The 24,758-nt window shown below is 42.7% G+C and overlaps 1 protein-coding gene across 1 annotated transcript in view; it reads right to left on the bottom strand.

The window, feature by feature from the left end:
- Nucleotides 1–24,758, bottom strand: part of kcnq1 (potassium voltage-gated channel subfamily Q member 1) — a 654,391-nt gene that overhangs the window by 265,018 nt on the left and 364,615 nt on the right. The gene's annotated exons all lie outside the window — the stretch shown is intronic.

Genomic DNA, 24,758 nt, shown 5'->3' with positions numbered 1-24,758 from the left:
GGTAAAGCTAAAGCAGGAAAATTAGTAATGATCCAATTTATGCTCGATATTAACATTCAGTGCTCCATCCAGTATTACAGTTATGGGCCTGTCCCACTTATGCGACTTTTTCGGCGACTGCCGGCACCTGTCATAGGGGTCGTTGCAGATCGGCGAAAATGTTCAACATGATGAAAATTCAGCGGCGACCAGAAAGACGCTACGACTCTTTGGGCGACTGAGGAGACTACTCATGACCATACATGCAACACCCTGGCAATATGTTGTGGGGTGAAGCCTGTATGGTCATGAGTAGTCGCCCAAAGAGTCGTACCTTGTTCTGGTCGCTGCTGGATTTTCAACATGCTGAAAATTTTCTGCGACCTGTAACGACCTATTCGCCGACAGTCGCCGAAAAAGTTGCGTAAGTGGGACAGGCCCATTAGGCTTTGTGTCACAAATGTGTAGTTGAACTGTATTGAAAGGCAATGGTTCAATGGTGCTTTATGGGCACGTGTGCACTTCATGGGCACAGTGAAATTCTTTTTGCACAGATCACACATGCCCCAGTGGCCATATTTTGGTGCCATTTAAAAAAAGTCCTGCCCATGCGCTCGATGTACAGGATATTTTTTACACTTCGAAGCACAATTTCCCAATGCTATCACGGCACTGGCAACTGAACAGAGAGTTGTTGGAGTGTCAGAGGTCAGAGGGTGTCAGAGGTTATGTGGAGAAGGCAGGAGAATGGGGTTAGGAGGGATAGATAGATCGGCCATGATTGAATGGCGGAGTTGATCTGATGGGCGGAAAGGCCTAATTCTACTCCTGTCACATGATCTTATGATTTTATGATCTTATGGAGTATGTTGTCAGTGAATGTACATTAAGGAGTGCAATGCTAAGACTTGTTGTAACATTTTGAACTACTTGTGAATCCTTTTCTGTTTCTGTCCTGTTTTCATCAAGTGGTCTGGGAAACAATGGAGCAGGAGATTGGGTATGACGTCAAAATAGAGAAACCAATATCACAAAGTTACGGATGAAAAAAGCCTTCTGGAGGATTCCCATGCAAGCCAGGACTCACTGAAGGGAGATGATGTCCATTTATTAGAACAGCATGGAAGAAAGTTATTTGGCCCATCTTGGCTCTGCTTGTGAACAATCTTGCTCTTCCCATGTTCCCACCTCCCTATAGACCATAAGATATAGGAGTAGCATTAAGTCATTCAGCCCATTGAGTCTACTCTGCAATTCAATCATGGCTGATCTATTTTTCCCTCTCAACCCCATTTTCCTGCCTTCTCCGCGTAACCTTTGACGACTTTTTTTTTTCTTTCTTTTTTTTTCTTTTCTTTATTTATATAGCACATTTTTAGTCAACTTGCATTGACCCCAAAGTGCTTCACATAATTACATCCACACACACAGGCAAAGGTGGGTGAAGTGTCTTGCCCAAGGACACACACAGGCAAAGGTGGGTGAAGTGTCTTGCCCAAGGACACAACGACAGTATGCACTCCAAGCGGGATTCGAACCAGCTACCTTCCGGTTGCCAGCCGAACACTTAGCCCATTGTGCCATCGGTCGTCCCGTCCCGACAAAAGATCTGTCATCTTTTGACGCCCATGGGCCTGCAAACCAATTATTTTCAAGTGCTTATCTTCTGAACGCACTTGAATTTAAAAGAAAACAAACTGTTGACTACTGTATTTCTGACATTTCAATCTTTGCTCGAACTGCATGGGCTCAATCTTACCAACTGCTTTCCCCACATTGATACCTCATCAAAATCCAACAAGGTAGTTAAATATTATTTCGCTTTAATAAATCACTGCTAAATTGCTCTAAAAATTCCACACATACTAATTCTGTCCTCGGTTATTAGAATCATAGTCATACCGATTGGAAACACTGTTCAGCCCAACTTGTCCATGACAAGCAAGATGCCCATCTATGTGAGTCACGTTTGCCGGCGTTTCACCCATACCCTTCAAACCCCTTCTTATCCATGCGCCTATCCAAATTTCTTTAAATGATGTTACTGTGAGTACCTCAAACATCTCTATTATTGCTAAGAGATTGCCACTGCTGAGAGTAAACGGAATGATCTGCATTTTCTGGGCTTATCTTACACTCTTTTTAGTTTAGTTTCGCTTTCGAGAGGCGGCGTGGAAACAGACCCTTCAGCCCACTCAGTCCGTGCCGACCAGCATCACCCATACACTAGTTCTATCCTACCCAAGAAGGACAATTTGCTGAAGCCAATCAACCTACAAATATGCATGCCTTTGCAATGTGGGAGGAAACCGGAGCATCCAGAGAAAACCCATACGGTTTCACAGGGAGAACGTACAAACTCCGTCACTGAGGTGGGATGCTCAGACCAATTTCCCTATGGACTGATATCACCTGGAAATTACTATTGTGCAATCTAACCCTGGATAAATTACTTTTTTTGGTCCAGGCTGAAATGCAAAATAATATGAAAAACACTGCTCAATTCCAGTTTTCATTGGTGTGTGAAACTGAAAGGATTTGATACATTAATTTGGCTTGTATGCACATTTCTTAAGCACTCCAACTTGCTGGTTGATATTCCTCATTGAACCAGTTGCAACATCAGATGAGAAAAGAGATATGCTGTTTTTAATTGAATACCTGCTCATTCACTATAAATCTGAAGAATTCTTTAGAGGATGCTTTGTGACAGTCATTATGTTAAATGGCTATTCCAGCTGCCTGATTAAAGTAATGAACAGAATTGCTTGAGGCTAGAAGGTCTTAGGTTCCTTTGTAGAGTCCTCTCTCAATGTTTATTGCATCAAACTACTTCAAATTTTAGAGCAGAGAGAAAAAAAATGTTTGGCCTGACAGATCTATATTATCTATGTTCAATCCATGTAAATCGGTTAAAACCAGATTGAATTAAATCAGATAGATTTGCACAGAGTAGGAGAATCGAGGACCAGAGGGCATAGGATCAAGGTGAAGGGGAAAAGATTTAATAGGAATCTGAGGGGTAACTTTTTCACACAAAGGTTGGTGGATGTATGGACCATGCTGCCAGAGGGGGTAGTTGAGGCTGGGACTATCCCAATGTTTGAGAGACAGTTAGACAGAAACATGGATAGGATAGGATTTGAGTATAGGAGCAGGGAGGTTCTACTGCAGTTGTACAGGGTCTTGGTGAGACCACACCTGGAGTATTGCGTACAGTTTTGGTCTCCTAATCTGAGGAAGGACATTCTTGCCATAGAGGGAGTACAGAGAAGGTTCACCAGACTGATTCCTGGGATGTCAGGACTTTCATATGAAGAAAGATTGGATAGACTCGGTTTGTACTCGCTAGAATTTAGAAGATTGAGGGGGGATCTTATAGAAACGTACAAAATTCTTAAGGGGTTGGACAGGCTAGATGCAGGAAGATTGTTCCTGATGTTGGGGAAGTCCAGCACAAGGGGTCACAGTTTAAGGATAAGGGAGAAATCTTTTAGGACCGAGATGAGGAAAACAATTTTCACACAGAGAGTGGTGAATCTCTGGAATTTTCTGCCACAGAAGGTGGTTGAGGCCAGTTCATTGGCTATATTTAAGAGGGAGTTAGATGTGGCCCTTGTGGCTAAAGGGATCAGGGGGTATGGAGAGAAGGCAGGTACAAGATACTGAGTTGGATGATCAGCCATGATCATATTGAATGGCGGTGCAGGTTCGAAGGGCCGAATGGCCTACTCCTGCACCTATTTTCTAAGTTTCTATGTTTCTATGATAGGTTTGGAGGTATATGGACCAAGTGCAGGCAGGTGGGACTAGTTGGCTGGTGTGTGCAAGTTAGGCTGAAGGGCCTGTTTCCACACTGTATGACTATGAATAAACCAATCTGGAATTTCTCAATTCCAGGGATTGATGGCATTTCTAGAAATTATCTGAAGAGGTGTGGATAAGGAATATAAATAAGAATAGCCGAAGATAGACACAAAACGCTAGAGTATCTCTGGCAGCATCTCTGGAGAAAAGGAATTGGTGATGTTTCGGGTCAAGACTCTTCTTCAGACGTCTAAAGAATTTTTCCGATCTGAAACATCACCTATTCCTTTTCTCCAGAGATGCTGTCTGACCTGTTGAGTTACTCCACTGTTGAGTTTGTGTTTATCTTCAGTATAAACCAGCATCCGCAGTTCCTTCTGACACATAAATAAGAATTGCTCTAGTTTCAATTCCTTCCCATCGCAGTTATTAGGTCAGAGGGCAGGTCTCCTTACTTTTAAAAACTTTTGTCTATTAGCTTAACTATTTAATTGTTAAAGTAATTTTAGAGCCCGTTAAAACCCAAAATATCACCTATCCATGTTCTCTAGAGATGCTACCTGACCCGTTGATTACTCCAGCACTTTGTGTCCTTTTGTGTAAACCAGCATCAGTAGTTCCTTATTTTCTAGTCATAGAGCATGGAAATAGGCCCTTTGGCTCACCACGTTCACCCAATCATACTAATTCCATTTTATTTTCCTCTCACATGCCCAACAACAAATAGAGTGTCTCAGTGGTGTAGCAGTAGAGCTGCTGCCCTTCAGCACCAGAGACCCAGGTTCGATCCTGACTATGGGTGTTGTCTGTCCGGAGTTTGTACTGTGTGTTCTCCCTTTGACCGCGTGGGTTCCCTCCACACTCCAAAGACATACAGGTCTGTAGGTTAATTGGCTTTGTAAAATTGTAAATTGTCCCTCTTGTGTACAGGGTGTTCACTGGTCGGCATGGACTCAGTGGGCCGAAGGGCCTGTATCTCCCAAATCTAAAGCAAAGTCTAAACTCCACCCACTCCCTTCCCCACTCACAGTTCTCCTGCTAGGGGCAATTTACAGGTGTGTTTGGCATACGGGAAGAGACCAGATCATCAGGAGATAGACAAAAACATCTGGAGAAACTCAGCGGAACAGGCAGCATCTCTGGAGAGAAGGAATGGGTGACATTTTGGGTCTTCAGACTGGAGAAGGGTCTCGACCCGAAACATCACCCATTCCTTCTCTCCAGAGATACTGTCTGTCCCGCTGAGTTTCTCCAGCTTTATATGTCTATCTTTGGTTTAAACCAGCATCTGCAGTTCCTTCTTACACAGATCACGAGGAGACAGTACAGTACAGACAGTACTGAAGGTCAGGATTAAACACAAATTGCTAGAACTGCGAGACAGCAATGTTAGTAGCTGTACCACTGTGTTGCCTTACGATAATCCTAAGATATATTGGGCTGAATTCAGATTAACAGCAGAAATTACGTTTTGAGAAAACTGGTTAAAAATCAATAGCTGAAGAATTACACTCAGCCAATAAGTCCACCTAAGGATGAAAGGGTCAATTTTAACAGAATGACTTTTTCAAAGTCCAGGAGAATGGTCTGATAATTCAGGAGAAGCAATAACTGGCGTGTCCCAAAACTTTAATAACTGATGTTCATTCTCATACACGGTCCCCAAATAGTTTGCCAATGCCAGCAAATGCTGACAATAAGGAAAACTGAGTGAAATGTTAAACAGGTTGCAGAACCAACATTATTCATTGCATAAAATAAAAATAAACTGCACTGTGTCTCAGATTCTTGCAAGAAAGCAGCATGTGTTAATCCACTCTCAATCCATGCTTGTATATTATTCTTCATTCCACATGCTCCTACATTGTTTAATAAGGTTCTTGTATGGGACCTTATCAAAAGCTTTCCGAAAATTCAAATCATCTACTCTTTCCCGCTTATCAGTTCCACTGGATATATTTTCAAAAAACTCCAGTTGATGAATTAAACATGATTTCCCTTTCATAAGAGCCTGCTGACTGTTTAATTCTATTATTATATACCAAGACTTGATATCACATCTCCCATAATATATTCCAGCATTTTCCATACTATCTATGTCAGGCTAACCATTTTATAGTTCCCTGCAAACAGGCCCTTCGGCCCACCGAGTCTGCCCCAACCAGTGATCCCCGCACATTAACACTACCCTACATATACTGAGGACAATTATTTTTACATTTAAACCAAACCAATTAACCTACAAACCTGTACGTCTTTGGAGTGTGGGAGGAAACAAAAGATCTCGAAGAAAACCCACGCAGGTCACGGGGATAACGTACAAACTCCGTACAGCCAGTATCTGTAGTCAGGATCAAACTTGGGTCTTTGGCGCTGAAGGGCAGCAACTCTACCGTAATGCCATTATGCCATTAGGTATTTGAACCAAAATATGCAGATAACCAGTATATATAAATAGTGTGCTTTCCTTTTTTTTAATTTTCTGCAATAAAATAAGAATTTCATTGTTTCATTTTGGTACATATGACAAACACTCTTGACTCCTTTGACTCTCTCTACAAGAAGTATGAAGAAATAGATATAAGTTTATAAAAAATCTAAGTAACCACACAGACATCTGACGATTGTGGGAAGGCTTGCATGCTATAACGGGCTGAGAATGGGCAGAGTTTTTGCACAGTTCTTGCTTTGTATATATTATTTATTCCAAATAAAGTTATTTTTGGGAAAAAATAACGGGCTGCAAAATAAAATAAATAAACCTCTGGTAACAGCGTATCCCTCTGCATGTAGCCAATGCAATCTATGCTTATTTTAACACGGTACTGGAATGGCATCACCCATCCCGACAGCCTTGAGCCGCAGACGTCAGAACAGCTTTCTTGGGAGTGAACCCGAGGAAAGCAACTGGCCCGGATAGAATCTCAGAATGTACACGGACTACCTGGCAGGTGTGTTTGCAAACTGCTTTCACCTCTCCCTAATCCAATCTGAAGTTCCCATCTGCTTTAAGAAGTCCACAATTTTCCCAGTGCCAAAGATAAACCAGGTGGCGTACTTTAATGGCGACTATCGGTAGTTCTAACATCCACCATCATGAAGTACTTCAAGAGTCCACATCAACAGCTGTCTCCCAGACAGCTTTGATCCATCTACCCTCACAACAGGTCCACGGCAGATGCTGTGACACTGGCAGTACACACATCGCTGGAACATCTTGATTGCACCTATACCTTATTTATTGACTACAGTTCCGTACACGAACACTATCCCACACTTTAGAGACAATTTATCATTTTTACCAATGCCAAAGGCGTTGGGTCGGTCGAGGTGCTCCTGCGGTTTCCTCCCACACTCCAAAGACGTGCAGGTTTGTAGGCTTCAGTAAATTGTCCCTAATGTGTGGGTTAGAACGTGTATGGGTGATTGCTGGTTGGCCCAGAGTCGGTGGGCTGAAGGGCCTGTTTCCACTAAATTCATTTCAGGCTAACAGCTTGACAGTTCCTGTTTCTCACTACTTTCTTACTTAAATGGTAGGGGCACATGAAGAAGGAACTGCAGATGCTGGTTTAAACCGAAGATAGACACAAAAAGCTGGAGTAACTCAGCAGGACAGGCAGCATCTCTGGAGAGAAGGAATGGGTGATGTTTCAGGTCAAGACCCTTCTTCAGACTGGTTAGGGATAAGGGAAACAAGTGATATAGACTACACGGTGATGTGAAGAGAGAAAGAACAATGAATGAAAGATATACAAAAAAGTTACGCTGATAAAGGAAACAGGCCATTGTAAGCAGTTTGCAGGGTGAAAATGAGATGCTAGTGTGAATTGGGTGGGGGAGGAATGGAGAGAGAGGGAATGCCGGGCTACCTGAAGTGAGAGAAATCAATATTCATACCACTGGGCTGTAAGCTGCCCAAGTGAAATATGAGATGTTGTTCCTCCAATTTACGTTTAGCCTCACTCTGACAATGGAGGAGACTGAGGACAGAAAGGTCTGTGTAGGAATGGGAAGGAGAATTAGTGTCTGGCAACCGTGAGATCAGGTTGGTTCACGCGGGCTGAGCGAAGGTGTTCCGCGAAGCCATCGTCCAGTCTGCGTTTGATCTCGCTGATGTATAAGAGTCCACACCTTGAACAACGGATACAGTAGATGATGTTGGAGGAGGTGCAGGTGAACCTCTGCCTAACCTGAAAGGACTACCTGGGTCCCTGGACAGTCGAGGGAGGAGGTATAGCGACAGGTGTTGCATCTTCTGGAGTTGCTGGGGAAGGTGCCTGGGGAGGGGGTGGTTTGGGTGGGAAGGGATGAGTTAACCAGGGAGTTGTGGAGGGAACGGACTCTGCGGAAGGCGGAAAGGGGTGGAGTCGGAAAAATGTGGCTAGTGGTGGGATCCCATTGGAGGTGGCGGAAATTTCGGAGGATTAGGGGGACTCTGTCTCTTTTGCGTCTTGGGGGAGGAGGAAGAAGGGCGGAGCTGCGGGGAGACATGAGTGAGGGCCTCATCTATGATGGGAGAGGGGAACCCCCATTTCCTAAAGAATGAGGATATCTCAGATGTTCTAGTATGGAACACCTAATCTTGGGCGCAGATGCAGCATAGACGGAGGAATCGGGAGTAAGGGATGGAGTCTTTACAGGAAGCAGGGTGGGAAGAAGTGTAGTCGAGATAGTTGTGGGAGTCAGTTGGTTTGTAATAGACATCAGTCAATAGTCTCTTTCCTGTGATGGAGACTGTGAGATCAAGAAAGGGGAGGGAGCTGTCGGAGATGGTCCAAGTAAATTTGAGTGCAGGATGAAAATTGATGGTAAAGTTGATGAAGTCCATCCGATCTGCATGGGTGCAGGAGGTAGCACCGATGCAGTCATCAATGTAACAGAGATAGAGTTCGGGGATAGGGCCAGTGTACACCTTGATTTTTGTGGTTAATTCTCATAACCTGGTTTCTCCTTCTGGACCATCCTTTCTTGAACCGAAGAACTCCAAATCCTAAGATTTGCTGCTATTTCTGACATAATTATAAGGCACAGATTTAATGCAAGGCTTATTTTCTCCTCTTATCCAAAGTGGGACCACATTTCCTCTTGCAGCTTTGCACCCTAATGGAATGTATATTCAATGCTAATCAAATCTAAATTCTTTAAATTTGTATTTACTATCCTGTGCACAACCAGTAATTGTTCTGAGCCCAGAGTAATAACAATATATCCATATTATTTGGAGAATATAAATATATTCCAGCTCGCAAGTAAGCAGAGTCTGCTTACAGACAGTAAACCTAATGATGCTGCCCTGAAATTTGCACCAGAATGGAATGGAGGGGAAATGGAGAAATCAAAGAAAGCTTAGTGACATACATCACAAAAACCAGCCCCTGTAGCCTATTTCATTCGTGCCAACCAAGATGCCCCATCTAAACCAGTCCCATTTGGCCCATATCCCTCTAAACCTTTCTGATCTTAGTACCTGTCCAAGTGGTTTTTAAATGTTGTTATTGTTAGAGACAAAAACATCAGATTTCTGGGTGTGCATCTCTCTGAAGATCTGTCCTGGACACAGAACATTGATGCAATCATCAAGAAAGCCCATCAATGCCTCTACTTCCTCAGAAGATTGAGGAGATTTGGTATGTCAACGAATACTCTCTTGAACTTCTACAGGTGTACAATAGAGAGGATATTGACTGGTTGCATCACAGCCTCGATCGGCAACTCAAGCGCCCAGGGACGAAGAAGATTGCACGATGTGGTGAACGCTGCCCAGTCCATCAAGGGTACTGACCTCCCCACCATTGAAGGGATCTACAGGAGTTGCTGCCTCAATACACAGCACTCTGGCCACATACTCATTTCACTCTTGCTATTGGGAAGAAGGTACAGGAGTCTGAAAACTGTAATGTTCTGGTTCGGGACCAGCTTCTTCCCTACTACCTATTAAACAACCTCCAAATGAGCTCCAAACTACAAAGACTTGGCGGCATAGTTTTTGTCTTTGCAATATTATTGTTTGTGTGTGTGTGTGTGTGTGTGTGTGTACATAGATATTATATGCATATTCTGTACCTTTTTTGTTGTATATTATGGTTTTTACAGAGTATGATCTTTACATATTTGTTGTGCTGCTGCAAGTAAGAATGTTATTGATCTGTTTCAGGACATTTAACAATAAATCACTCTTGACTCTTGTACATGCCTCAGCTACCTCTTCTTGCAAAAAACAAGGAACTGCAGATGTTTTGGTTTACATGGAAGGACACAAAGTGCTGGAGTATCTCAACGGGTCAGGTGGTATCTTTGGGCCCCGATCCACAAAGTCACCTAGTCATGTTCTCCAGAGATGCTGTCTGACCAGCTGAGTTACTCTAGCACTTTGTGTCCCTTCTTTTACCTCTACTTGCAGCTCATTCCACATTAGACTATTGTGTTTAGTTCTGGTCACCATATATATTAGCAGAAAGATGTTCTCAAGCTGTGATGGGCACAGAGAAGATTTAGGAGGAGGCTGCCATGACTTAAGGGCAGTTATAGAGAGAGGTGGAGCAGGTTAGGGCTTTATTCCTTGGAGGGCAGGAGGATGAGGGGTGATCTCATAGAGGTGTATAAAATCATGAGAGGAATAGATTGGGTAAATGCACACTTTTACCCAAAGTTGGGAAATCGAGAACCAGAAGTAATAGGTTTAAGGTGAGGGGGGAAAGATTAAGTAGGAACTTGAGGGGTAACTTTTTTACACAAAGGATGGTGGGTGTTTGGAATGAGTTGCCGGAGGAGATGTTGAAGCAGGTACTATCGCAATGTTTAAGAAACATTAAGAGAGGTACATGGATAGGATAGAGTTAGAGGGTTAGGGGTCAATTGCAGGCAGATGGGACAAATGTAAATGGGGCATGTTGGTCAGCGTGGACAAGTTGGGCCAAAAGGCCTGTTTCCACGCACGATGACTCTCTGTCTCTAAAACCACCACTGGCTCAGTGAAAAAGTTGCCCCTCAGGTTCCTATTAAATCTTAACCAGTTTGAAGACAGGAATGTAATCTGCTCATCCCACTTGCATGTTTTTGTTTCAGAATTATAATTACCATTCCAAATCACTCAGTTAACAAACCTGATTTAAATTATTTCCACATGCTGCTTTGGTAGATACTTCATTGAGCAGAAAACTTAATCCAATCAAATAATCCAAGGTCTCAAAGGTTATTTTGTGTTGCTGTAATGGCGAAACATTTTAATTTTAATTTATTTATGTTTAATATCAAAATGATATGCCTAGGCAGGCATTCCAACAAGAAGAGCCGTGCCCTCTTTTCTGACTGGGACAGAGAGGGGTCTGTTGACAGTTTTTGACCTTACCACTTGATAGCTACAGGATGCACCTAGTAATGTTAATCAAGGCTGATGTAATCTCCTGATCACCGAAAGGGGTTCAGTGAGGAATTTTACAAACGTTCCCCTACCAAAAAAACGTGTTCTCTAGTTTATTGTCTGCCTCAGGAGTTCTTTCCTAATGAATTTCATGTATGCTCATATACATTTTTGAAATGCTTCTCATGGAATAAAAGAACTTCATTTAGAATAATATCTTCGTTCACCAGACATCAGCAAGATCCCTAAGGCAGACAAATGCTTCGTATAAACTGAAGTCAATTAAATGGAATAATGAGCCCTGAGCAAAACGGACTTGATTATTGCCTCTGAATTTATGTTCGATTTCCATCCATCACCCACATCAAAGCATGATATCAGTAGTACCGCACACGTCTTGATGGAGTTGCCTTCCAAACAAGTTCGTTCAGAATGAGTCGTTTGTAGGAGTGAGCAGGAGCGGTGAATTAGTGACGGCAGTCCAAACAACTGAGCAGTTGTAAGCCATTTTGCAAAAGGGGTAGGCGGAGGAAAGAAAACAATCATCGGTTTTGGTTTTGTTGAATTATCTTAGAAAAATACAAAATGTTTCTCTTAAGGGGATCACTCCCTGATCCTTATCAGTTGCTTTGAAGACTTGCCCTTGGATCTATTGTGGCTAAGTATAAATCTTAGTTAAAGGATGCAATTCTGATATCCATATAACTTCCAGAAATATATTCTTGGCTTTGAACAGGCAGACTGTGGGCAATTATTTTGACAATGGCAGCAATCAATAAGTTCTGTCTGTATTACAGCTGTAGATTAGATTATGTTATTAATTGATAGCCCACTGACACACATTCATTGCTTCTAGCACAGTGCATCAGTGATTTGTTTTCACAATGTCCACATTGTTTAGTAACTGACAATGTGAGATGTCTTTTTTGCCTTTTGTTTTGACAAAATGGAAGGATCTATTTTCCCAGCATGCAGTTGTGGAAGACATTCTGAGATGGGGTCTTTCTTTAAGGAACTAAAATGCTTTAACGCTATGGCAGAAATCCATAAGGAAACAAAAATAGGATTTCTGAAGTTTCCAACACTGTTAACACTCTTCCTTTGGGTATTGTTGGTTATGGAAGAAGATCAGGGAATCCTTATGGAAATTCTGGTGGAGACTGTTTTTTAAACGGGGCATATTCAATCACTCACAGATGTTTTAAAATGCTTTGTGTAGGAAGGAACTGCAGATGCTGGTCTAAACCGAAGATAGACACAAAAAGCTGGAGTAACTCAGAGGGACAGGCAGCGTCTCTGGAGAGAAGGAATGGGTGACGCTTCAGGTCGAGACCCTTCTTCAGACCCTTTAGTTGAAGAAAACAATGGTCTTTCAGCTGATGGGAAAAGGAAAGCAAACAAAATGGGGTGGAGAAAGGAACATTTGAAGGGAAGTTCTTTTAAATGGCTTTTGAGGGTGGAAGCAAAGTGGAAGCATTAAAGTGACAGATTTCAAAGATCGTGGATACACAATAAAGCTGAATCAGAGAGAGGAAGGAACAAATGCCAAGCAGAATCAAAGACTCGTTCACTATAACTCATGAATCAAACTAAAATAGTATGTAGGATAATCAGAATATTACACCATGTCTCCCCAAAGAAACTAGTGAGAAAGAATGGGAATGGTTCCCACCAAAACTACACACCCATTAATAGGAACAATTCAACATTTTAATGTCAAATCCCTGCGCACAATTGCATATAGAAGTTATTGTTTTTCTTTGGACTTTGTGGAGCCAATTCCATTCTTGCTTTCACTTCGTTAAACCACAAACTTCTGATCTGCACCTTAATTCCTTGTTTCAAATGGTACAAATGTTCTGAAACCTTTGTCATTGTCCATGGCAGACAAAAATGCTGGAGAAACTCAGCGGGTGAGGCAGCATCTACGGAGCGATGGAGTGGGTGATGTTTTGGGTCGAGACCCTTCTTCAGACTGATGTGGGGGTGGGGCGGGGAGAAGAAAGGAAGAGGCAAGGACAGTAGGCTGTGGGAGAGTTGGGAAGGGGAGGGGAAGGAGGGAGAAAGCAAGGACTACCTGAAATTGGAGAAGTCAATGTTCATACCGCTGGGGTGTAAACTGCCCAAGCAAAATATGCGGTGCTGCTCCTCCAATTTGCGATGGGACTCACTCTGGTCATGGAGGAGGCCCAGTCCATGGTGTGAGCCGACATCAGGTCTGAAAGATGTGTGCAATTCCTATCTTGTAAATTTTATCCCAGCAGATACTGATGCATTGGGTCACCACTTTTACCCTGCCCTTTAGACATCATGCCTTAGAAAGGCACATTAGAATTCCTTCAATTTAAAAAAAACATTATTTGAGAGGAAATTCAAGGTAACTAAGAAAAGCATAAGAAAGGTTTGTCAAATCTCTGGAAGAACGGTTCCGACCTGAAACGTCACCTATTCCTTTTCTCTAGAGATGCTACCTGACCCACCGAGTTACTCCAGCACTTTATGTCTATCTTCGGGAAAAAATGTGATCAGTTTGACAACTATGGCAATGCTGCCATCCGAATCTATCAGGATGCACCTAACAACAAAGTTCTGATTGAAGGTCATCAACTCAAAACATGAACTCTATTTTTCACTTCACTAATATTGCCCGACCTACTAAGTATTTTAAGCATCCGTTTCATTTTGCTCGAAGATTTCTCAGCAAAGGACAAAGTGGACCATTTTAGTTTTGTTTAGTTTATTGTAAAGACGCAACATGGAAACAGGCCCTTCGGCACACCAAGTACACACCAATGACTTGTTCACACGAATTCTATGTTATCCCGCTTTCTCGGGCATTCTTTACACATTAGGAGAAATTTACAGAGGCTAATTAACTTGCAAACCCACTTATCTTTTTGATATGGGAGGAAACCAGGTTACAAACTCCACACTGATAGCACCCGAGATCAGGATCGATCCCAGGTCTCTGGCGCTGTGGGGCAGCAGCTCTACCAGCTGCATCATTGTATTTGGGCATGGGAGTTACAATTGAATTACAATTGAACAAAAAGAATTTCACTACATCTAGGTGTATGTGACAATAAATCAACCTTTGAACCTTTGAACCTTTAACTCTTGATATCCCCCCCCCCACCCCCCGGCTTCTACTTTCAGTCTGAAGAAAGGGTCCTGAGCCGAAATGTCACCCATCCTTTTTCTACAGAGATGTTGCCTGACTGCTGAATTACTCCAGCACTTTGTGTCTATCTTCGACATAAACCAGCATCTGCAGTTCCTTCCGGCACTCTTGATTCTTGACTCAACTATCTCTTCTCACGACTGCTAGTAATGTCGCCAGTACAGAGCATTAGTACAAACCACAAGCTGGCTTTGGAGATATGTTGAAAGAAAAAATCCTCCAAGTTATGACAATTCAGGGTCACAATGTTTCTTGGTCAGCTGGACTCCGGCCACTTGGTCAGCTGGACTCCGGCCACTTGGTCAGCTGGACTCCTGCCACTTGGTCAGCTGGACTCCTGCCACTTGGTCAGCTGGACTCCGGCCACTTGGTCAGCTGGACTCCGGCCACTTGGTCAGCTGGACTCCGGCCACTTGGGCAGCTGGACTCCGGCCACTTGGTCAGCTGGACTCCGGCCACTTGGTCAGCTGGACTCCGGCCACTTGGTCAGCTGGACTCCTGCCACTTGGTCAGCTGGACTCCAGCCACTTGGTCAGCTGGACTCCAGCCACTTGGTCAGCTGGACTCCAGCCACTGAACATATCTCCACTTCCCCCACCTGGTGCCAACTGCTGTTCACTTTCAACAACAGACAGAACATTCCAACGTTGTTGCCTGCCATCGCTTACGGTTCAATATAGTTAGGTATCCCACACACGCCTCAACATCAGACCAACGCAGATTAACATGGCCACAGTTATGAGATTAGAGTCTTGGACGCCGTCTTTGTTTCAGCTGGTCTTGGCGGCTAAATGGCTCGAACAGTGGCATTTCCTGCAGATAGGCTGGGCTGGGCTGAGCTGGGGATATGAAACAGATGTTTTGATAATTGCCATCTAATTAAATTTACCAGGGCCACAAAAAAGGCTTCAAGCCGTGGACTTCTTCCTGTGATAATGAAACTATGAAAATGAATGGCAACTCTTAGCCAAGATCCAACTAATCTTTCTGTTTGAAGATAACCAGGGTTGGGGCCAAGGATATGCCAGCAATACCTCCCCCTCATTCACCCGTCCCACTGGGATATGGCTTCAGCAAGGTAATCGCTTGCTTTTAAAGGATTTAAGAAACAGCAGAGGTCGGTGTATTTTCAGCGCTTTAAAAGACCCGTTGGCACAAAAAGGAGTTGTGTATTCACCCCCCTACTGGCTTTGCTTGATCTAGTGGGGCTCTCTGACAGATGTGAACTCTTGGTGGTGTGTGAGTTGAATCCAATGGAAGAACTGCAGAGCTTTAAGCTCCCGGTCCAGAGACCAAGTTTTGATAATAAAATAAACAAGAAAGAATTGTTCTCACTGGTCAAATAGAATGGACTTAAAGTACCAGAATGTGTATAAGATCATGAGAGGAATAGATCAGGTAAATGCAAACTCTTTTACCCTTTATCAAGAACCAAACGACATTGGTTTAAGGCGAGGGGTGGAAAATTTTTAAAGGAATCCTAGGGGCAGCATTTTTACACAAAGGGTGGTGGGTATATGGAATGAGCTGCCAGAGAAGCTAATTAAGGCGTGTACTATCAAAACATTTAAAAAACTTTTGGACAGATACATGGATAGGATAGGTTTAGAGGAATATGGGCTAAATGCAGGCAGGTGTGACTAGTGTAGATGGAACATGTTGGTCAGAGTGGGCAAGTTGGGCCAAAGGGCCTGTTTCCACGTTGTATAACTTAAAAAATTTATGACTCTATGACTAATGTAGCAAAGTCATAAAATTGTTGTAAGGAAGTAAGTTGTTATAATTTGGAAGACATTGGCTTGAAGGAAGATGGAAGCAGATTCAAGAGTTATTTTTGGAAGTAAATGGACAGAAACTTGTAAAAATGATGCAATGCAATGACATAGGATTGCCACCAATAAGATAACTATGTCAAAGAGCTTGCAAAGGCATAAAAGGACTAATTAACGTTCTGTGCTGTTGAATTTCTCAATTGAGAATTGCTATTGTTCCCATATAGAGAAGAAGTCATGCTATTAGCTGTAAACACTTCTAAACATGACTGAAGAGTGACTGCCCAGAGACACTCGCTCATGTTTAAGTTTATTATTGTTTATTATTGTCAAACGTACTGGGGTACAGGGGAAAACTTTGTTCTGCATGCTTTCTGATCAGATCAGGTCAGATGACTGATCAATTTCTCTCCTGGGATAAATAAGGTTCTATCGTATCGTATAATATTGTACATAAGTACAATCAAGTCAAACTCATGTACAATAGGTAGCACGAAGGGGAAGATGCAGAATGCAGAATATACTTCTCAGCATCATAGCACATCAGTTATATGTGTGAATACAGGAGGATGCACCCACTATATGTAGATGAAACATCAGATGAAATCCAATGTTCCCAATGCGCTAAGGGGTAGAGGTGAAATGGACAGTGTCCTAGCTTATGGAAAGACCATAAAAAAGCATGAAAACAGAGGGGAAGAAGCTGATTCTTAGTGAGCATTGTCTTTCAAAGACTGATTTTCTCAGACAACAGGAACATTATAATGAAAGCATTTTTATCTTTTATTCTTTATCATTCTCTTCCCAGCCACTGTTCACTGATTGTTTTAAGCCAGAGGCAACATAAACCACACAATACTAAGAGCAGTACAAACTGCTTCATTCTCTCGGATGCCCAGTCAACAATTTGAAGTTGCCCATTTTCTTACTGCTATTATTTTGTTGAAAATCAAAGTTAAAAACAGGCTGGGCAGATGTTGAGTGACCTTCTTTAGCATTTGCTTCTCACATTGAGAAGGAGCATAAATATCACTGCCAGGATAACACGTCATTGTAACTGGTACGCATTAGGAAGTGTGAGTGGGACCAAGAGGGAATCTTTCCGCTGACTGGTTAGCACATGACAAAAACTTGTCACTGTACCTCGATACACATGACGATAAACTAAACTGAACTGAAGAAGGAAGTGACAGGGGAAAGGAAGAGAGATTGAATGAGTGAGAATAACTAATAAAGAAGAAGAGAGAGCAGCAGCAAAGTGTGAATACAGGAGGATGCACCCACTATATGTAGACACAAAAAGCTGGAGTAACTCAGCGGGACAGGCAGCATCTCTGGAGAGAAGGAATGGGTGGCGTTTCGGGTCGAGACCCTTCTTCAGACTACGCACTATATGTGGATTGGACTCCCCCGGTGATATGCTTCAAGGTTAATATACTTCTCAACGCTCATGTTCTTAGATCATTCTGGGAAAACTGGTAATTACATTTGAAATCATTGGGCCCTGACATGTATAACCTGCAGAAACAAGGAACTGCAGATGCTGGTTTTACACAAAAGTGCTGGAGCAACCACCTTGTTCTCATCTTCCACCACCATGACCTCCCACGTTCAAGGGATCTTGCTTTGCCATTTCCATAACATTGAGCACCACACTCCCACAAAACTTGTCTAAGCCTAAGTTCAGCTTTCCAAATGAAGTCTTCCCATTGCATACCCTGGTCCACTCCTCAGTCACCACCAACAATCACATCCCTTCCAATATTACCTTTCACTGAAGCCATAGGCAGTATAACATCTGCCCTTTTATCACCTGTGACCTCTCTATCCAGGGTGCCAAGCACTCCTTGCTATGTTCAAAAGTTATAGGAGCACAGTTAGACCATTCAGCCCATCAATTCTACTCAGCCCATTTAATCATGGCTGATCTATCTTTCCCTCTTAACCCCATAACCCTTGACATCCGTATTGATCAAGAAATTATCAATCTTCACCTTAAAATCGATTGATTTGGCCTCCACAGTCTTCGGTGGCAATGAATTCCACATATTCACCACTCTCTGACTAAAGAAATTCCTCCTCATCTCCTTTCTAAAGGTACGTCCTTTTATTCTGAGGCTATGGCCTCAGGTCCTAGACTGTTTCACTAGTGGAAACATCCTTTCCACATCCACACTATTCAGACCTTTTACTATTCGGTAAGTTTAAAATCATCCTTCTTCTACGATTATGCTGCTATCAATGTGGACTCCTCTACATTGATGAGCCAAAGTAAAAATTGAATGACTGGTTTGCACAACATCTCCATTCAGTTGCAGATGCTATCTTGAGTTCCTTGACTTTTCTTCTCTCTCCCACATCTAGTCTGTCCCTAGCTTCAATATAACAGTACCTCATCTCTCTACTAAACACGTCATAACAATCAGGCTCCATATTGTGTTCACAGGTGATATAATAATGTGTTCTGTTTTATAAAGTTCAAGTGTAAATTTATTGTCAAATGCCAGCCATCTTTATGGCCCTCTAGTTCATGACCTTCCCACTGATGGGAATTCACAATCTCAATCAAGTTCCTTTCATGATTTAAAATACTTTGAAAAGATCCTCACATATCACTCTGTTCATATCACTGTGTTCCCTATCTCCAGCCATCCATGTAGCTAAAGTCACTTCTTGGAAATATTTTTGGTAAATGTCTTCTGTCGACCTTGTTCAAGCTCTTTGCAACTTTACGAAGGTACTGTGCCCATAAATGTCAAATCAAGTTAACTCAAGTTGTTTTGTCACAATTGCACTAGTGCGGAGAGATACGGGTACAGTGAAAAAGCAAATTACACTGAAATTGCACATAAAACTCTAAAATAAATAAGTGTGCAAATAAACAAGACATGAGTGCAAATACATAATTAGGAAAACAACAGCTCTACAGTAGCACAAGAGAAGGGCTGCAGTGTTCCATTGTCGTGGTAGGAAAAGGTTGTGTCAGTTCAAGAACCTGATAGTTGTTCTTAAACCTGGTAGTGTGGGACTTCAGGCTACTGAATCTTCTGCCCGATGGTAGCAGTAAGAAAAGAACATGGTCCTGACAACACCCTCATAAATCTTCTCTGCACCCTTTCCAGCCTAACAACATCTTTCCTATATCATGGTGCCCAGAACTGGATTCAATACTCCAAATGTTATCTCACCAACGTCATATGTAACTGCAACATGATCTCCCAACTTCCATACTCAATACTCTGACTGATGAAGGGCAATGTGCCAAAACCCTTTTTGACAACCTATCTGCTTGTGGCACCGCTTTCAACTAATTATGTACATGCGCTCCTAGATCTCTCTGCTTTGCAACATTCCCCAGAGCCCTACCTTTCACTGTATGGATCCAGCCCATGCTATTCTTCCCAAAATACTACACCTCATATTTCTCAGTATTCATTTCCATCCACCATTCTTCAGCACACCGTAAAGGTTCTTTGATGGTAGATGTCGCCTTCTTGAGGAAGCACCTCACGTTGGTGCTTGCAATGAAGGAGGAGGGTTGTGCTTCAGATAAATCAGGCTGAGTCCACTCCTCTCTGCAATCTCTTGAGTTCCTGTGCACTGGAATTGCTGTACGAGGCAATGGCACGGCTACTAAAATGCACATTAAAATTATTGGGTTCATCTTTTAAAGCAATGTCCATTTCCCATTGAAGTTCAGTTCATTGAGAAACTGGACCAAGGATTCATCCACAGGTGGATGTCATCTCTTCAGTGTTGTTTCAGCATTTAGAAACAAAGAAATGCAGATGCTGCTTTACTAAAAAAGACACAAGGTGCTGGGGTAATTCAGCGGGTCAGGCAGCATCTCTGGAGAACATAAATAGGTGATGTTTCAGGTCAGGACCCTTCAGACTGATTGTCGTCAGGAGGAGAAAGTTGGTAGAGAGGTGGGGTTGGGACAAAGCCTGGCTCAGTGTTGGGTATTTCAGTGTGCTTGCCTTTAGCCTTCCCTTTTGTTGTTGCACGTAAACCAAGATGAGGTTAGTGCAGCAGGACGGCTCCACACCATTAAGAGCGATGCAATCGGAAAGCTGATATCCAACGTGTTTGTGATTTTGCTTTCATTCTCCATAGAAATTGAAGGCTCCAGATTTGTAAGTGGAGCAGTTTTGTGTTCAGTAATCATATTTTTCATGGATAGGTGATCTTTCGGGTCTGAAGAAGGGTCCCGACCCGAAATGTCACCTACCCATGTCTCCAGAGATGCTGTCTGACCCACTGAGTTACTCCAGCACTTTGTGTCCTTGTTTCAGCATTTGCCGATTTCAGTGCACGGGATGCTGATTTCCTCAATGATAAATGAAATTAGTGCACAAATGTGTAACCTATGACCTGTGTTGTTCACTCATTGTTCAACAAGGGATAAATCCAGCACTTAGTCACTAGGCAGAGGTAATTTAAAGTGTCGCTGCTGAGACATTGATATTCTGCCTGTTCATTGTGACTGTATAAATGATGGCTGGCCTACCACAGCAGGTGACCAGCACCTTTAACTGCAGTGATCAGCACTTCCAAGCTGTATTACAATCACATATCTGATTGAGACACACCGGCGCTATTGCAGTGGCAGGGATGTGGCCAGGCGCATGGCATGCATGTGCCTCCCTCCATCCCCTTTACGAGAATGATCCTAGGAATGACTGGGTTAACTTTACGAGAATGATCCCAGGAATGATTAGGTTAACACATGATGAGTGTTTGATGGCACTGGGCCTGCACACAATGTTAGAGGATTAGAAGGATGAGAGGTCGGGGGAACTCATTGAAACTTCCCGAATAGTGAAATTCCAGGATCGAGTGGATGTAGAGAGTGTCGGAAGGAACTGCAGATGCTGGTTTAAACCGGATAGAGACAAAAAGCTGGAGTAACTCAGCCGTCAGACAGCATCTCTGGAGAAAAGGAACAGGTGACGTTTCGAGAAGGGTCTCGTGACGAAACGTCCCCTACTCCTTTTCTCCAGAGATGCTGTCTAACTCGCTGAGTTACTCAAGCTTTTTGTGTCTATCGTGGATGTGAAGAGGATGTTTCCACTAGTGAGAGAGTCTAGGATCAGAGGTCACAGCCTCAGAATAAAAGGATGTAACTTTAGCAAGGAGATGAGGAGGAATTTATTTCATAAAAGGGTAGTGAATCTGTGGAATTCATTATTACAAAAGGCTGTGGTGGCCAAGTTAATGGTTATTTTTTAAGTCGGAGATTGATAGATTCTTGATTAGTATGGGTATCAGGGGATATGGGGAGAAGACATGAGAATGGGGTTATGAGGGAAAGATAGAACAGACATGAATGAATGGTGGCATAAATTTGATGGGTTGAAAATCCTAATTCTGCTCCTAAAACCTATGAACGTATGAACTTGCCATGGCAGCCTTTGGCTGCTGTATGGTCACTGCTGTGGAAGATGTGCTTGGAGGCACTGATTGCTTCCAGCAAGTCATTCTGCGAATGAAGCCGCAGCTGTGAGCTGCGAATGCAGCTGCTGTCATGAAACGAGCAGACAACATATGAACAAAAGAAAAATAATATGCAACCCACTCTTCAAATAATTCTTCAAAGGTGCACATAACCAAATTTGCAATTTCTTCTGTGGTTCCCTTAGGGCAACATGAAGCACCGGTTAATAAAAATAGGTGAAATCCGATTTCCTGCCATACATTTTTTACTTAAAACACAAAATGCTTCACCATGCTGCTAATGAAAACGTAATTCCATCTAAAAGGTTATACGTAATAAGAGGGTAAGGCATTAAAATGGATAAGATAGACATGTGCTGGATTAATTCAGCGGATCAGGCAGCATCTCTAGAAAACATGGATAGGTGATGCTTCTGGTTGGGACCCTTCTTCATACTTCAGACTCAGCGGGTCTGGCAGCATCTCTGGAGAACATGTGTACATATCATTTCAGGTTGAAGTCTGAAGAAGGGTCCTGACCTGAAACGTCACCAATCCTTTTTCTCAAACATGATGTCTGACCTGCTGACTTACTCCAGCACTTTGTGTCTACCTTTGGTATAAATCAGCATCTGCATCTGCAGTTCTTTGTTTCTACATTAAAGTGGATGTCTCTAGCTGGATGATCAACAAGAGAACATCTGGTATCTTACTCTGAATCTAAGATAGCCTGTTTAAAGAATTTGATTTTTTTTTTAAATAGCTAAAGACCAGAAATTGTGTAGGAACCATTGGATTTTGACATTTCCATGCAAAAATCACTAAAGGCATCCAGGTAGGTACAAAATGAAGAATAGAATGCTGGCCTTCCTCTCATCTATGGAGCTGGATTTCACCAGAATGCTGGCCAAGCTTGGACAGCAAGACTACTACTGTTTTCTTGTTGAGAGGCTGAGGAGTGATCTAATTGAGGTGTTTTAACAATAATGGGATTTAATACAGAGAAACTCTTCCCCCTGGTGGGGGATTCTAGCACCAGTGTCCAATCAGCAAATTAGTACTCGGCCATTTAAGAATGAGATGGTTTTTCAAATATAGAGTGATGGAAATCGGATATTCTTTTCCTCAAAAGGCCGTGGATACTGATTGAATGCTGAAGCGAGGTTGATCACCTCAAGTCCAGTTCCTATGTTTCGGCAACAAGAGTGATATGGTTGCGCAGTGTTAGAGTTGCTGCCTTACAGCGTCAGAGACCTGGGTTCGATCCTGACTACAGGTGCTGTCTGTATGGAGTTTGTATGTTCTCCCCATGACCTGCATGCGTTTTCTCCATATGCTCTGGTTTCCTCCCATACTTCAAAGATATGCAGTTTTGTAGGTTAATTGGCTTTGGTAAAAATTGGAAATTGTCCCTAGTGTGCTTGTGTACAGATGATCACTGGTTGGCATGGCTCGATGGGCCAAAGGGCCTGTTTCCTCACTGTATCTTTGAATTAAACTAAAAAGTAAAGCCAGAAAAGACCTGCGGGTCCCATGTGAAAGCGTGAAGTACCTGAAGCATATATAAGAAAAACACCAGATCATCGAAAAATGGGTTAGTGCCTGTTTGGGACCAGAAAAGGAACGATTTTGTGGAGGCAAAAGTCATGGTAGACGTACCAATGACTACTTGGCATTTATCTAAAAGTGAACACTGCCAATGTAGCAATAGATTATTAGGTGGTATAGATATTGGCTGGGATTAAAACTAGAAAGCAGGGACACTTAAGTGGTTGTGTGATCGAGGATGGGATAAGTTTAAAGTTTTTGCGGGAAGAAATAGTGGAAGTTAAGGATTATCTTGCAGCAATCTTCCAATCTACCTTGGAGACGGGTATAGTGTGAGGTGGTACAAATCTCACCTTATGGTAAAAAATGGGAAAAGAGCAATCCTGATAACCGCGAGGCTTCATTCAAAAGCTGTTGATAGTATTGCCCGATGCAGACAGGGGAACAGCGGGAACTAATAAGAACACATTAGTATGCAGTTATTCCAATTGTGACATGATGCTCATGAATAGTGCTCATTAACATATAATGGGTGGTCTCCAATCGGTTCAAGAGGTTAATGTGCTTCCCTGTAATCAATAATCTTTCTGTTTTGTTCCAGTCTTGTACAAGTATGACCTCCTGAAGCAAAGTGAGAAGTGGGTCATTGAGGGTCAGTGTGACACCCTGCCTTACTGTGTACACTTCAGCTATGCATTTTACAACATTGTAATCACTTCAGCTCTAACAAAGATCCTGTTTCACTGTGTCTCATAAACGTTTATGATCTTTTAAGGCCTCAAGTGTAAGAGAGGAAAAGTTCATGTCACTCACAACAGAGCATCATTTAGATGTGCAAAGCCATACAATAGATGAGGAGGTTCCAGGAATGGCCTAGATAGTACGAGCACAATGCCTCATTATGGGAGAAGGGTCTTACCATATATCGGCTCTCTGTCACTTTTAAATTATTCATCAAAAACTTAAACAGCAGTAGCATCTATTAAAGTTTTTCTTTTCAACTTGCCTTCACAATCATTACCATAAATCTAAATTTAATAAACAGAAAGGAAATATTCTTTCTCTGAAGAAGGGTCGCGTCCCGAAACATCACCCATTCCTTCTCTCGAGAGATGCTTTTGTCTCTATATTCTTTCCCTTCGCTGCTCCAGCAGGGTCAAAGATGACTTGCTCCCACTCAACCCTTATGGGTTGAGTGGCTAATCAGACCAATTTACGAACTGGGGACTCTGTCACAGGTAAGAGGAGAGGGCCATATGGGGTGTGCAGGTGATAGTTCACGAGGTGGCACATTCCCTCTGCATTTACACTGGGTTTTGTTGGCTCCCCATGTACGGCCTCAAGGTTCTCAGTAGCAACCAGAACATAAGAAAAGGCACAAAAAGTGGTTGAGTAACTCAGTGGGTTAGGCAGCATCTCTGGAGAACATGGACAGGTGACGTTTCAGATTGGGACCCTTCTTCAGACTGACTTGAGACTGAGGATGGGTCCTAACCTGAAAAGGGATGCTGCCTGGCCCGCTGAGTTACTCCAGCACTATATGATTTTTTTTGTAAAGCAACATCTGCTGTTCCTCGTTTCTGCAGAACATAAGGCAGATGCGGGTTAAAACTAATTACGATTGCAACAAAAAGCTGGAGTAACTCAGCAGCATCTCCGGAGAGAAGAAATGGTT

The sequence above is a fragment of the Amblyraja radiata genome, chromosome 20 (genome assembly GCF_010909765.2).
Source record: "Amblyraja radiata isolate CabotCenter1 chromosome 20, sAmbRad1.1.pri, whole genome shotgun sequence".
NCBI lineage: Eukaryota > Metazoa > Chordata > Chondrichthyes > Rajiformes > Rajidae > Amblyraja > Amblyraja radiata.
The sequence above is the reverse complement of the archived record's forward strand: the minus strand, read 5'-3'. Positions and strand labels throughout refer to the sequence as shown.